Here is a 12,444-nt window from a genome sequence, read left to right as displayed (position 1 = left end):
TATACATACATACAAAAATAAGAGGAATGACCAGCAAAAGTGGACTCCTATATGCTAGAAATAGATGCCGAATCATCTAACCACGAAGAAATATGTTCTCAGTAAAAAATTAGCGACACAACAGACTGTAAAAGGGGCAAGACAAATGAAAAAATACTAAAAAAAAAAAAAACGATTAACCAACGTACCATGGTTTCACCTGTTAAAATTTACGTATGTAAATATCTGCAGGATCATCAGCGTATTCTGTCGATTTAAAAATATAATTTCCAGAACTAGACATAAGAAGTCCACCCGAAATAGAGCACGTGTAGAGTTCTACAAATTACATTCAGTGTATCCCTTCAAATGTCTTCAATCTGGCGCGCTAAGGCTGGAAATAACTCTGCAGTTATTTCCGGCCTTGAGTTATTTCCGGCCTTAGCGGAAGACACAGCAAGACACATACTACACCAACTGGGACCATTGATTGAAAGACTGACATGTATGCAGGACAATCTTTATGAGCTAACCCATACACAGCTGCTCAGATGGAAAGACATTGCAGTGAAGAACTCTTAAATCATGATGCATTATCTAAAAAGAAATGGCAAATCACACTGGCAAAAATATACAAAACACAAAAAAAAAAGGAAATTGATAACTGAAATAGGATTGGTCGTAGGTTTGCTGAATTGGAGTTGATTTGGGGTTAAATAATACTACAATCCCTTGGTGTAGCTGCTTGTCTCTTTTCATTGAGGAGATGTATGACCAACAACATTATAACAATGACCATCCCATCTTTTATTTAGGCATAGTGCATCTTGGACTACGTTACCTAATTTATGTTTTGTTTTTAATCTAGTAGTGTATGATTTGAGGGAGATTTAGCTGCTATCTGTAGCAGATCAAATAACCATATAAATCACTTACTAAGTCTCTTATAAAAGTAGAGTGCATGAGAAGGGTGGTCCCTTGGAACCCAAGTACAGTCCATTGACCAATTGGGCCATACAGTTTCCATTTTCCTGGTTCCACTCACAAGGTTCAGGTGAGCCTGAGTTTACAGCAGAATACACTTCTTCCAGATACCAAGCACTGGAATTGAAACCAGGACCACATCATTGTGAAGAGAACAACTCAGTGATGTTGGTGCCCATACTGCAGCACAACTCACATCGTCATCTCACAATACTATATTGCAATTAACAATTCAGCTAAATCTCTCTCAAATCACATCTGACCCTCTTCAATGAAGAAAGATACATTAGGTGATGTAGTTTCTAACATTAAGGTGGGATGGTCACAGTCGGATTGCTTTTGATCATAGGTCTGCTTGATCAAGGTTGACCTAGGGTAAAACAACAGCATTGCAACTCACATGGTTGGTATCTTAAAAAAACTACTTCACAATATTGAGACAAACTCCATGTCACAGAAACAGTGGGGTGGGGGAGGGAGAGAAAGACTGAGAGAGAAAGAAAGAGAAATAGACAGACAGACAAACGGAGAGTGACAGAGAGAGAGAGAGGGGTGGGAGATAACTGACAGATATATGAATAAATTTATAGACAGACAGACAGAAAGAGAGACTGGATAGGTAAACACTGTGTGTGTGCATGGCTATTTCTGCATGTGTGTGTGTGTGTATTTATATTCATGTATGCTAATACAGTTATATATAGATGTGTGCATACATAAGTCTGTTCCACTGAGGAGGAAGCCGGTTTCCAAGAAAGAGACAAGGCTCCATCTTTGGGATGTAGTTAACACAGACATATAAGTCTGTATGTATGTATGTATACACACACACACACATATATATTTATGTATGTATGCATATAATGATGCATGCAAGCAGAGACAGATGTGTGTTGCCATGTGCAGCATTATTTTTAGTAACTATGGCATCAAATTCATTCTGTGGTTTCAGGATGTTACTAAATATAGATACAAACACAACGGATTCTGACATTTATGTCCATTGAAGGTCATTGGAGCTATGCTGATTAATATCCACAGATATCTGTGTGTGTGTGTGTATACACACACACACACAAAAGTATAGATGCAACAATGTTTAACAAGTTTGCTTCATAGTAATGTAGTTCCAGATTTTGTCCTACAGCATGGAATCTTGAGCAAGTCTCTTCTATAACCTCTGGTTGACTGACATCATAAAGTGGAATTTAGTAGCAAGAAACTGTACTGAAGCCCATCGTACAGCATGTTCCATCTTGTTTTATTCAGTCCATTCCTTCAATGATAGTTGTAGAAAAAGCTATAACCAAGATGATATTAATTATTTTCATTGTTTTTACCTTAAATGACAAATATTCTCTGAGGTGTTCTTTGTCAGGCAAGTGACCTGAGACCATTTGTTGAAGTTAACACAATTACAATATTGACGACATATATCAGCCATTCAAGAACTGTTAATTTCTTCACTTAAACATTTATCACTTGGTGTTCAAATCTTCATTGCATAAAAACTGCAGCCAGAACATTCACACGATTCCATTGTATTCAGAACTAAGAATTATTTCTGACAATTTGAATATACCTCAAAAAAAAAAAAAAAGGATAACGGCATTGTCAACAAAGACAAATATTTTGTTCATCATCATCATCGTTTAACGTCCACTTTCCATGCTAGCATGGGTTGGGTGCTTTGACTAAGGATTGGCAAGCCAAGAGGCTGCACCAGGTTCCAATCTGATTTGGCAATGTTTCTACAGTTGGATGCCCTTCGTAAAGCCAACCACTCCAAGAGTGTAGTGGGTGCTTTTTACAAATTGGTTTGCCTTTCTGAGTCCTTTTAAGCCACAGAACCACTGACCTATGTTCGGATGGACATTCTTACTCACCAAAGAAATTTGCTTTTTTTATCATCATCCATCTTATTCTTTGGAGAGAATATGTGTGTGCGTGTATGTGTGTGTGTGTATACACACACACAAGCACTCAGACACACACACATACACACATATACATACATACATAGATACATTGGCACATATATAAAAATTTACAGATCTAGATATATACAAAGATGAGTAGACAGATAGATCCGTATGCGCATACGTGTTTGTTTATATGATGTGTAAACGTGGCCATAGCTCTGTGTGTTAAGAGAAGCATCAAAAATGTTTTGCAAAGAAACTAACATCTGTTATAGACCTTAAAATTTAAGGGAGCTAGCTGTGAGCCCTTTGCTTTCTATTTCAAAAGAATATATATGCATACATACTTTACATACATACATATATATGTATATATGTATGTATGCATATCTATATGTGTGTGTGTCTGTGAGTGTGTTTAGGGAGTGCAAAGTGGGAATGGAAGATTGTTGTGGGTTAAAAGCCATTTTTTGGTATTTAGCATAACATCAACAAACAAACTTGCTATCTTTGCCACCAACTCCTCACATACCCTGAATCGCAAACCTCATGAAAAGAGAAACCATTCTTGGAAAGTAGCCTTGACTTTAAGGACCTCCCTGCTTCAATTGTTTAAGCATTTGACTTGGGGGACTTCAACATTTCAGGTTTGATATCTGTGGAAATGCTTTAAAAGCCCACAGGGCAAATTGTTTTCCAGTGTGTCTGTCTTTAACAAGCTACAATGAAAGCAAAGAGAGAATCTGTATGTATTCTTTCAATCTGCTACAAAGCTTTATCCTCCTCCGATCCTTCTAAAAGGAATCACCAATGTCTTTGCTTATCTCTTTCTGCATTTTTATATTCCCTAAACTTCATTCATTGCAACAGTTGCTCCCTCACTCATACTGAAACCTTGTCTGTCTGTTTGTTTGTCTGCCTGTCTGTCAGATTTTCTGTCTGTCTGTCCGCCTGTCTGTCCGCCTGTCTGTCTGTCTGTCTGTTTGTCTGTCTGTCAGTATGGCTGTTCACCTGACTGTCTGTCTTTCTTCTCTCCCTCTCTTTCTCTCTCTCTCTCTCTCTCTCTCTCTCTCTCTCTCTCTCTCTCTCTCTCTCTCGTTCTGTGCTTAATTCTGTGTCACCAATTTCCAAGAATTCCAACCAAATATATACACAGATGTCTGCACGTACTCAGTGAAGCAAATGCATAAGTGCACGTGTGTGTGTGTGTAGATTTAAGTCTTTTTGTATATTTTGGGGGATCCAAAAGAATAAAAAATGAATTTTAAAAGAAAATAATGTCATTAACTTTTGGCTGACATTTTTGTTTCATTGTTTTATTTATAATATTTATACTTGAATCTTTTACGTACACCTAATGCCTTACACACACACACACATACACATACATAGAAACAGACACACATACATACATAAATATATACACACACATGCACACACTGTGTGCACACACACACACACAAACACACATACACACACACGCATGCATGATGGGAGCAGTTTCCATCTCCCAAATTCCATTCCCAAAATGTCAGGCAACAAAACCCTATTTTGGAAGACATTTGCTTAATTCTGTGCAACAGAATCAAATCCACCCTTTATATGATTTCGAAAAGAATTCCTTAATTCCTTGGTTCTGCCTCTTTCTAAAATCCCCAAGAAATTCTTTTGCTCTGACCATCACGCACTTATGGAACTCCACAGAAACTGATGTCCTTCAGACATTCATCGCAAGAATGTCTGGTTGATAATGTTGATCATAATAACATGAAATCACTGGAATTTCTTACTGAAACACACCAGGAAGCAGTGTCTGAAAGCCAAATATGAAAATCTTGGTTGGCACCAAATAACCCTGCTTATAATGCCACTCTTTCGATGGTTTCCCTTTCTCATTCTCCTAATCTCTGGGTTTTTGTTTTGATCTTCTTTTAAAAACGGTGTTAGAAATTTGGAATATCATGAACAGCTAATTTCATTGAAAAAATAATCTATGCAAAACATGTTGTGTTTGTTTCACTTGCAGAAAATCTTTCCAGCCAAAACATTGCCAGCATGCATGTTTATTCAAATGCACACCATTGAGAATTCCTGTGTGACAAGAATTTACTATGTCTGGGAGAAGAAACTGTGTCTATTCCTGAAGCGCAAGCTGTTTGATGCTTTAAATTTACTGTGCCCCATTTCCTTAGTGACCGGCAAAGCACAAAAGAAGAGCTGCATGCATAACATATACAAGCCATTAGAAAGAAGTTCTAAAATTCATTCCTTCAATTTGGCTTATATTCCATCATATGAAACCAATATAATTCTCAGTATTTCCACCAACTGTGAAGAGATCTGATGATTAATACCAAATTTCAATTCTGTTGCACAGTTTGTGTTTTGTTTGGCAAATTCCATTATTTTAATCTTGACTTTTACCACATAGGAACTTTGTTTTCTCTTCTACAATGAGATGATGATGTGATATATTTGCTGTTCATAAATTGGTGAAGAATAACAATCATATTTTTATTGACAAACAGAAACTGGAAGTGGGAAAAGTAATTACATCAGCATTTTATTGGATTTCAATTACGATAATTAATGTTGAAATTGTCCAATCACAATAAACATAAGTTTAGCCATTCGTTCCTGATGCCTGGTTAAGTGAGTCAGTCATGAGAGAGTCTTTTGGCAGGAGACAAGGTCTGAAGCCAGACTCTGTTATGTTCATCAATATATGCATCACTCGATAGCATCAACTTCTGACCCAATAAGAGCCAATGTTTTCTCAGATTCCCAGAAAATGTGCAAGAGAGAAGATTGCATTGGTTTGGTCATGTGATGTGTTATTTTCATTTATGAGTAATTTAGATGACAATTTATTTACTGCACCCTCTGTGTGTGTGTGTGTGTGTGTGTGTGTGTGTGTGTGTGTGTGTGTGTGTGTGTGTGTATACCAGGGGAAAAACTAGAAGTAGTTGATAGCTTCCATTACCTAGGTGACCAAGTCAGTAGTGGGGGTGGTTGCTCTGAAAGTGTAGCTGCTAGAATAAGAATAGCCTGGGCAAAGTTCAGAGAGCTCCTACCTCTGCTGGCAACAAAGGGCCTCTCGCTCAGAGTGAAAGGCAGACTGTATGATGCATGTGTGTAAACTGCATGTGTGTAAACTGCAGTGAAACATGGGCTGTGACTGCTGGGGACATACTTAGGCTTGAAAGAGTGCCATTCTAAGCACCCTCATATAACAACCATCCAACTGCTTCTTCAAAGTACTGAAAAAGGCGGAGTTCAAAGTGAGCCAGGAAATTGAAAGCGAGGTTGCTTCTGGCAACAGTTGAGTCTGCTCTTCTATACGGGGCTGAAACATGGACGCTCACTAAATATAATGTAATATAAGATAATACAATATAATATACTATGTGTGTGTGTGTGTGTGTATGAACACACCCCAAAATAATATGAGTCCACTAGAAAATGGGTTTTTTTTAATGTAATTAGCTTCACAAAAAAAAAAGAAAAACTAATATTTAAATGATTTAAGTGAAATATAGAAGAGAGAGAGAGAGAGAGAGAGAGAGAGAGAGAGAGAGAGAGAGAGAGAGAGAGAGAGAGAGAGAGAGAGAGAGAGAGAGTAAACCATTCTATTAACAGGAATGGAGAAAAAGGGAATTGAATATGGAGAATATCAATTTCTATTTCAATGTTTTAGATTTAACAGCAATCGTTTGACTCCATTAAAATATCAAAATAAAAGATTATTGAGAAAAGTAAAAGAAAAAGAAAAGAAAGAAAGAAAGAAAGACAGAAAGAAAGAAAGAAAGAAAGAAAGAAAGAAAGAGAGTTGTCAATGAACCAAGTCAAAGTAAGCAAAATTCCTAGAATAGCAGTCAAAAGGAGTGGAGACAAACTCAGCAGTGGTTGCCACTCTAGGATTTCATGGTTAGTCATCTGTAAATCTTGATGATTTTTCGAGTCATTCCCATTTTGTGGGGGAGGGTAGGAAGGTAGAAAAATAAAAAACTTAGTAAAATACAAAAATCCCAGAATTTAAAGAATTGGCAAAAGTCAGTGGAACGGTTTTAAGAGCAACCGTCTTGAGACTGGTTGTGTTCTTAATTAAATTATAATCTTAATTTAGTGAAGGTATATGGCACAGTGGTTAGAGCGTCAAGCTTACGATCGTGATGTTGTGAGTTCGAATCCTGGACTGGGCTGTGTGTTGTGTTCTTGAGCAAGACACTTTATTTCACATTGCTCCAGTTCACTCAGCTGTAGAAATGAAATGTGATGTCACAGGTGCCAAGCTGTATCGGCTCCTTTTGCCTTTCCCTTGGATAACAACAGTGGCGTGGAGAGGGGAGGTCAGTATGTATGGGCGACTGCTGGTCTTCCATAAACAACCTTGCCCGGACTTGTACCTAGGAAAGGAACTTTCTAGGTGCAATCCCATGGTCAGACATGACCGAAGGGAATCTCAACAATCTTAATTCAATCTCATTGTAATATAAAATAACTGTTTCTCTCTTTCCTCTCTCTCTTCCTCTCACCCCCTCTTTCTTCCTCTCTCTCTCTGTCACACTCGAACCTTTCATCATCTGACACATGATCACATCCTCTAATGTCCCCTCTCTTCTCAAAGAATCTTGGTCTTCCTCCTCCGATTCCCCCTCCCCTCTCATGTAGTGTTGTTTCATCAAGTCAACGCAGTGAACTGGCGGAATTGATGGTGCAACAGACAGAATGCTTGGCGGCGTTTTGTCCATCTTTACATTCTGAGTTCAAATTCTGCTGAAGTCAACTCTGCCTTTCATCCTTTCAGGGTCGATAAAACGAGTACCAGTTGCGCATGGGGGTCCATAGACTTAACTCTTCTCCTGAAATTGCTGGTCTTGTGCCAAAAACTGAAGTCAATATTTCATCAACTCTTGGACATAAATGGATGAAATTTAGAATTGGACTTGGAGAAACTGGAACATAGAAATAAGAGGAATGGAATTTAATGCCAAGAATCATGAAATGAAGCTCACTCGGTAACAGCTGTACCATCTTCACACTTTTCTAGAGTTCCATAATTCCATAATTCCATAATTCCATAATTCCATAGAGCCTACACAAGACATAAGGCATTGACTGAATATCTTTTGTCTGTCTCCTTCGTTACCTTCAAACGAGTAAATAAACCATTTTAGTAAAATATGAAAAACATCTATGTCCTGCTTAGCTCAAACTGATTATTTTGCCATCAGAATTCATTTCATTCAGTTTAGGTCCAGAATTCTGTGACAATTTATGTATGACAAAGATCGGCCTGAAAACAATGACAGCTTGTCACAAGCTACAAATATTCATGTTTCACGAAGTGCCAAACAGAGGTCATGGAAGAGATTTGCACTTGAAATTCCTGTTTGTTCTATTTGCCATGGAATGAGACAATCGGGAATTCATTTCTGTTGTGAATAGAAGACAAGAAGACAACATCATTCGAATCATTGGTTACGAAAAGATGATGCATCAGATTTACCCCATAGAGTTGTCTGTGACAAACTCAAGAAGATAGAATGTGGAAGTATTGAATCACTTGTGGAATGGTTAAATAAATGTCTTCAATCAACATTAGAAAATGCACCTCAATGTTTCCATTCCATTTATGGGTTGATAAGGGCAGTGATCTGGCAGAATTGGACAAAATCCTGCATTTCTTTAGGTTCATATATTCTGCGAGGTAAATTTGCCTTTCCTCATCTCAGAGTCAATGAAATAAAGTACCAGGCGATCCCTAGGGGTTGACATAATCAACTTGACCCTTATCTTTAAAACTGCTGGCTTTGTGCCATACTCAGTAAGGAATGTATGTGTTGATAGTTTTGCAATAAATTATAGCAAGTCGTCATAGTGGAAGAATGATTTCATTAAAGCCAACCTATTTACAATTAAACTGTGTTTTATATTTCCAAAACAGATTATATTCCAATAAACTCATAAAACATGTGTTGATGCTTGTTTCAAAAGTCAAAATTAAATTATAATTTATTACTTACTAGATAAAGCAATGTGAGATATCATTTGATGACATTATTTAATTAGGGAAAAAGATTTAATTTGCTCTGAGACTATTAAAATTTGTTTCAACTTTATTTTCATTTGTATTTGCAAAAGTGTTACTTTTGCTCTCAGACTAAAGCAGAGCAATAGATTTGGAAAGACTTCAAGTGATGCCTTGTGATGCCATCCTACCATTTCACTTCTGCTAACAGATTCTTTTAGAAATTTTACTCCAATTTGGCCCCGAAAACAAAACAGAAAATCCTTCTCTTCATAAATTGAGAAAATAATTTTTGCTAAACCAGTTTATTCCTTACAAGAATTCAGACATGCACGCACACACACATCATATGTGTGGTGTGTACCCTTGTTGCTATCCCATCATGCTACCTGTGCTGCTTTCACTTCAATCACCTAGTGACCACCCACACCTAAAACATTGCTTTCCCTGTCTCCTTTCCACTGCATCCTCTTCTATCATACAATCCCTCTGCTTCCTCCATCGCATTGCCATTCACATTTCTCTCCTCTTTTTGACTCTTAGCTCTCACTGCCTTCCTAGTTGCACTCTTGGAGAAGTTTGTCATGAAAAAGTTGAGGACTATGTACAGTAAAGAGGATTCTTTGATCTTGCAAGAGACCCAGCAACCTCTGTAGTGTTGGTGCCATCATCTAATGCTCATCTAATACACCTTGGGAAGTGGACACTGATCAAAGAGAGACAACACAGGATCGAAGGGGACATTTTAGATTCCTCTAGTATTGGTGTCCAGTAATGTTGTGTAAAGGGGTTGGCAAACAGAAGGGTGTCTAAGCGTGTAAGATCATGTGAAAAGCAAGGAGCACAAGTGAGACATGGTCATCCTCCAACCAGTCGAGGACGACAGCAGTAATGCCAAATAAGAACTGCAGTAAAACATGACAACCCGAGACTGTATGGAAAGCTGATGCAAAATAATGATGATGATGATTATATCTTTGTGTGTGTGTGAGAAAGAGAGAGAGAGAGAGAAAGTAAACTTTCACTAGAATTGAAAGAGTAGAATTTGAGGAAATAAGCAACGGTCTGTGTTGGCAAATAGTAAAGTGAAAAAAGTTTGCAAAGTGGAATAAAATGATTTTGCTTTGAGGAAAAAGTGAAGTCTAATGTTTTGGGCCCCCGACTCCTTTTATTACACTTCAACAATTATCTGTCTCCCAACACCACAGAAAGAGAGCGAATATACGAAATGAAGAATCGTAGTTTTGACCTACTTGGTGTGTGTGTGTGTGTACGTGCGCACATGCATGTTTGTATTATAATTCCAGTTCACATCTCTTTGCCTCACCCCACTCCCCACTAAAATGGATGGAATGGTTTATTTGATGGAGCAATTGTTTTTACATCTGGATAGAATCCTTGCTTTTTATCCCAAACAAGTCAGCCATGAAATAAGCAATGAACTCTTCTTTTATGTGAGTCAGGAAAACTGGAGCAAGATACCATGATTAAGAGGCCCATTGAAACAGTTGCTATGGTTGATGCTTGAACTCATGATGCTGGGGTTCGGAGATCAGCATCTGAACCTCTGGGTTGTAGCGGCGGTTTAACCCTAGGTTAGTCCTTGATCCAGCAAAGACATGATGAAATCCATTCCAGCCATAACCATCCTGTCTTGTCTTTACTTCAGACATATCTCAGAGATTATTGAATATGTTCTTTTCTTAAGACATTAAAATATGATTTGAGGTAGCTTTAGCTGTTATTTCTTGTAGATTGAATGACCAAGTAGAGTCTCCCTCATTGCTTTTCTAGATTCAAAAATCAACTTGAAGATTGAGATGACTTCATTTACGTTTGCGATGTTGACTTGAGACTTGAACCTGAACAAGCAGGGACTTCAGCTGTCTACCAAGCTTTGTATTTATGATTCTTAGGTCAATGCACTCATCTGAAACAAGGATACAGAATTACCAACACTTCAAAATACTTCAGAAATTCCACAAGAAATCTCTAAAGTGTGTCATGCAAAAAGCACCATCTGAACATGATCGATGGCAGTACCCCTTGACTGGCTCCCATGCCGGTGGCACATAAAAAGCACTATCTGAACGTGATCGATGCCAGGGCCCCCTGACTGACTCCTGTGCCAGTGGTACGTAAAAAACATCCACTACACTCTCAAAGTGGCTGGTATTAGGAATGGCATCCAGCTGTAGAAACATTGTCAGATCAGATTGGAGTCTGGTGCAGCCACTGGCTTTCCAGACCCCAGTCAAACCGTTCAACCCATACCAGCATGGAAAACGGACGTTAAACGATGATGATGATGATGTTGAATTGGAAATCTTTGGAACAAGAAACAGAAGTGCTGGAAAAAGAGGGTTGCCTCATCAGAACCAAATATGATGGGTGAGTCATGTCATCTGTTTTGAGGGCTTCAGACTTTTAAAGTAATCACCTTTTGAAGAATTAGCGCTCGTTACCATTACCCAGCACCAAAACAAATAAGTCGTTTTATGACATCACAAAAAACAACCTTATACCATTAATTGGTAGCAACTTGCAATAAACAGGAATGAATATGGATTTATAAGCAGGAAGAGGAGCCTGTAGTTTTGAGAAAATTCAAAGTGTCCATCAAATGGTGAAAAGTAAAGCCTAAAAATGAGAGAGGGTCCAGGGATAACCTTACTTTCAGTATCTGTGGTTGTATTCCACTTTTTAAAACCAGACATGTTACTGTTGCATGAGACTAACCTGAGAAACTTAACTGAATACAACCTAAAAATGGCACCTGGAGATCACAGGTGTCTTTTAGGCCCAAATGACTATTTGTTTATTGCTGTAACATGAGGAAGGCCATGGTCATTATTGATGAGATTTGTCACAAAATTATGTGCTACGTTTACTAAAAAAGAAAAAAAAAATTGAAGTAGAATTAAAGTTAGGGAGCCATCTGAGGGCCCAGGGCCCAAATCCTGTGAAACTTGCCACATTTTCTCCAATGAGAAAAGGGCTTCAAATAAAGTTGACAATCACCATACGCACATGTACACACACACACACACACACACACATATATATATATGCACAGACATACAATCTCATATCAGAACGAGCTCCTTTATTTTCTCTGTGTAAAGAGAATAACAAGATATATTATCATCTGTTTAAAATTCTGCAGCAAAAGGTTAAAAACTATACTTTAACTACTTCACATTTATCTCCTGTCTTCTAATACATTGTACATAAATATCACACATACACACACACACACATACACACACACACACACACACACACATACACACACACACACACACAAAGACATACATAGTTGTATAAAGGAAAGATAAGAGCAATCAACAGATGTAGAGGTTAAATATTTGCATTAACAGTTCGACTCAGACTTGCATTACTGAAAGTTTCAAGTTTCACTGATGCAAAAGCAGATCTGATTGTTTGAATACAAATACAAACATAGTGAGTGCTGAGGTGCCCCTATATATACATACATACATTCATATATATATATATATATATATA

This window comes from Octopus bimaculoides, chromosome 13 (genome assembly GCF_001194135.2).
Source record: "Octopus bimaculoides isolate UCB-OBI-ISO-001 chromosome 13, ASM119413v2, whole genome shotgun sequence".
Lineage (NCBI taxonomy): Eukaryota > Metazoa > Mollusca > Cephalopoda > Octopoda > Octopodidae > Octopus > Octopus bimaculoides.
Note: the sequence above shows the minus strand (reverse complement) of the source record.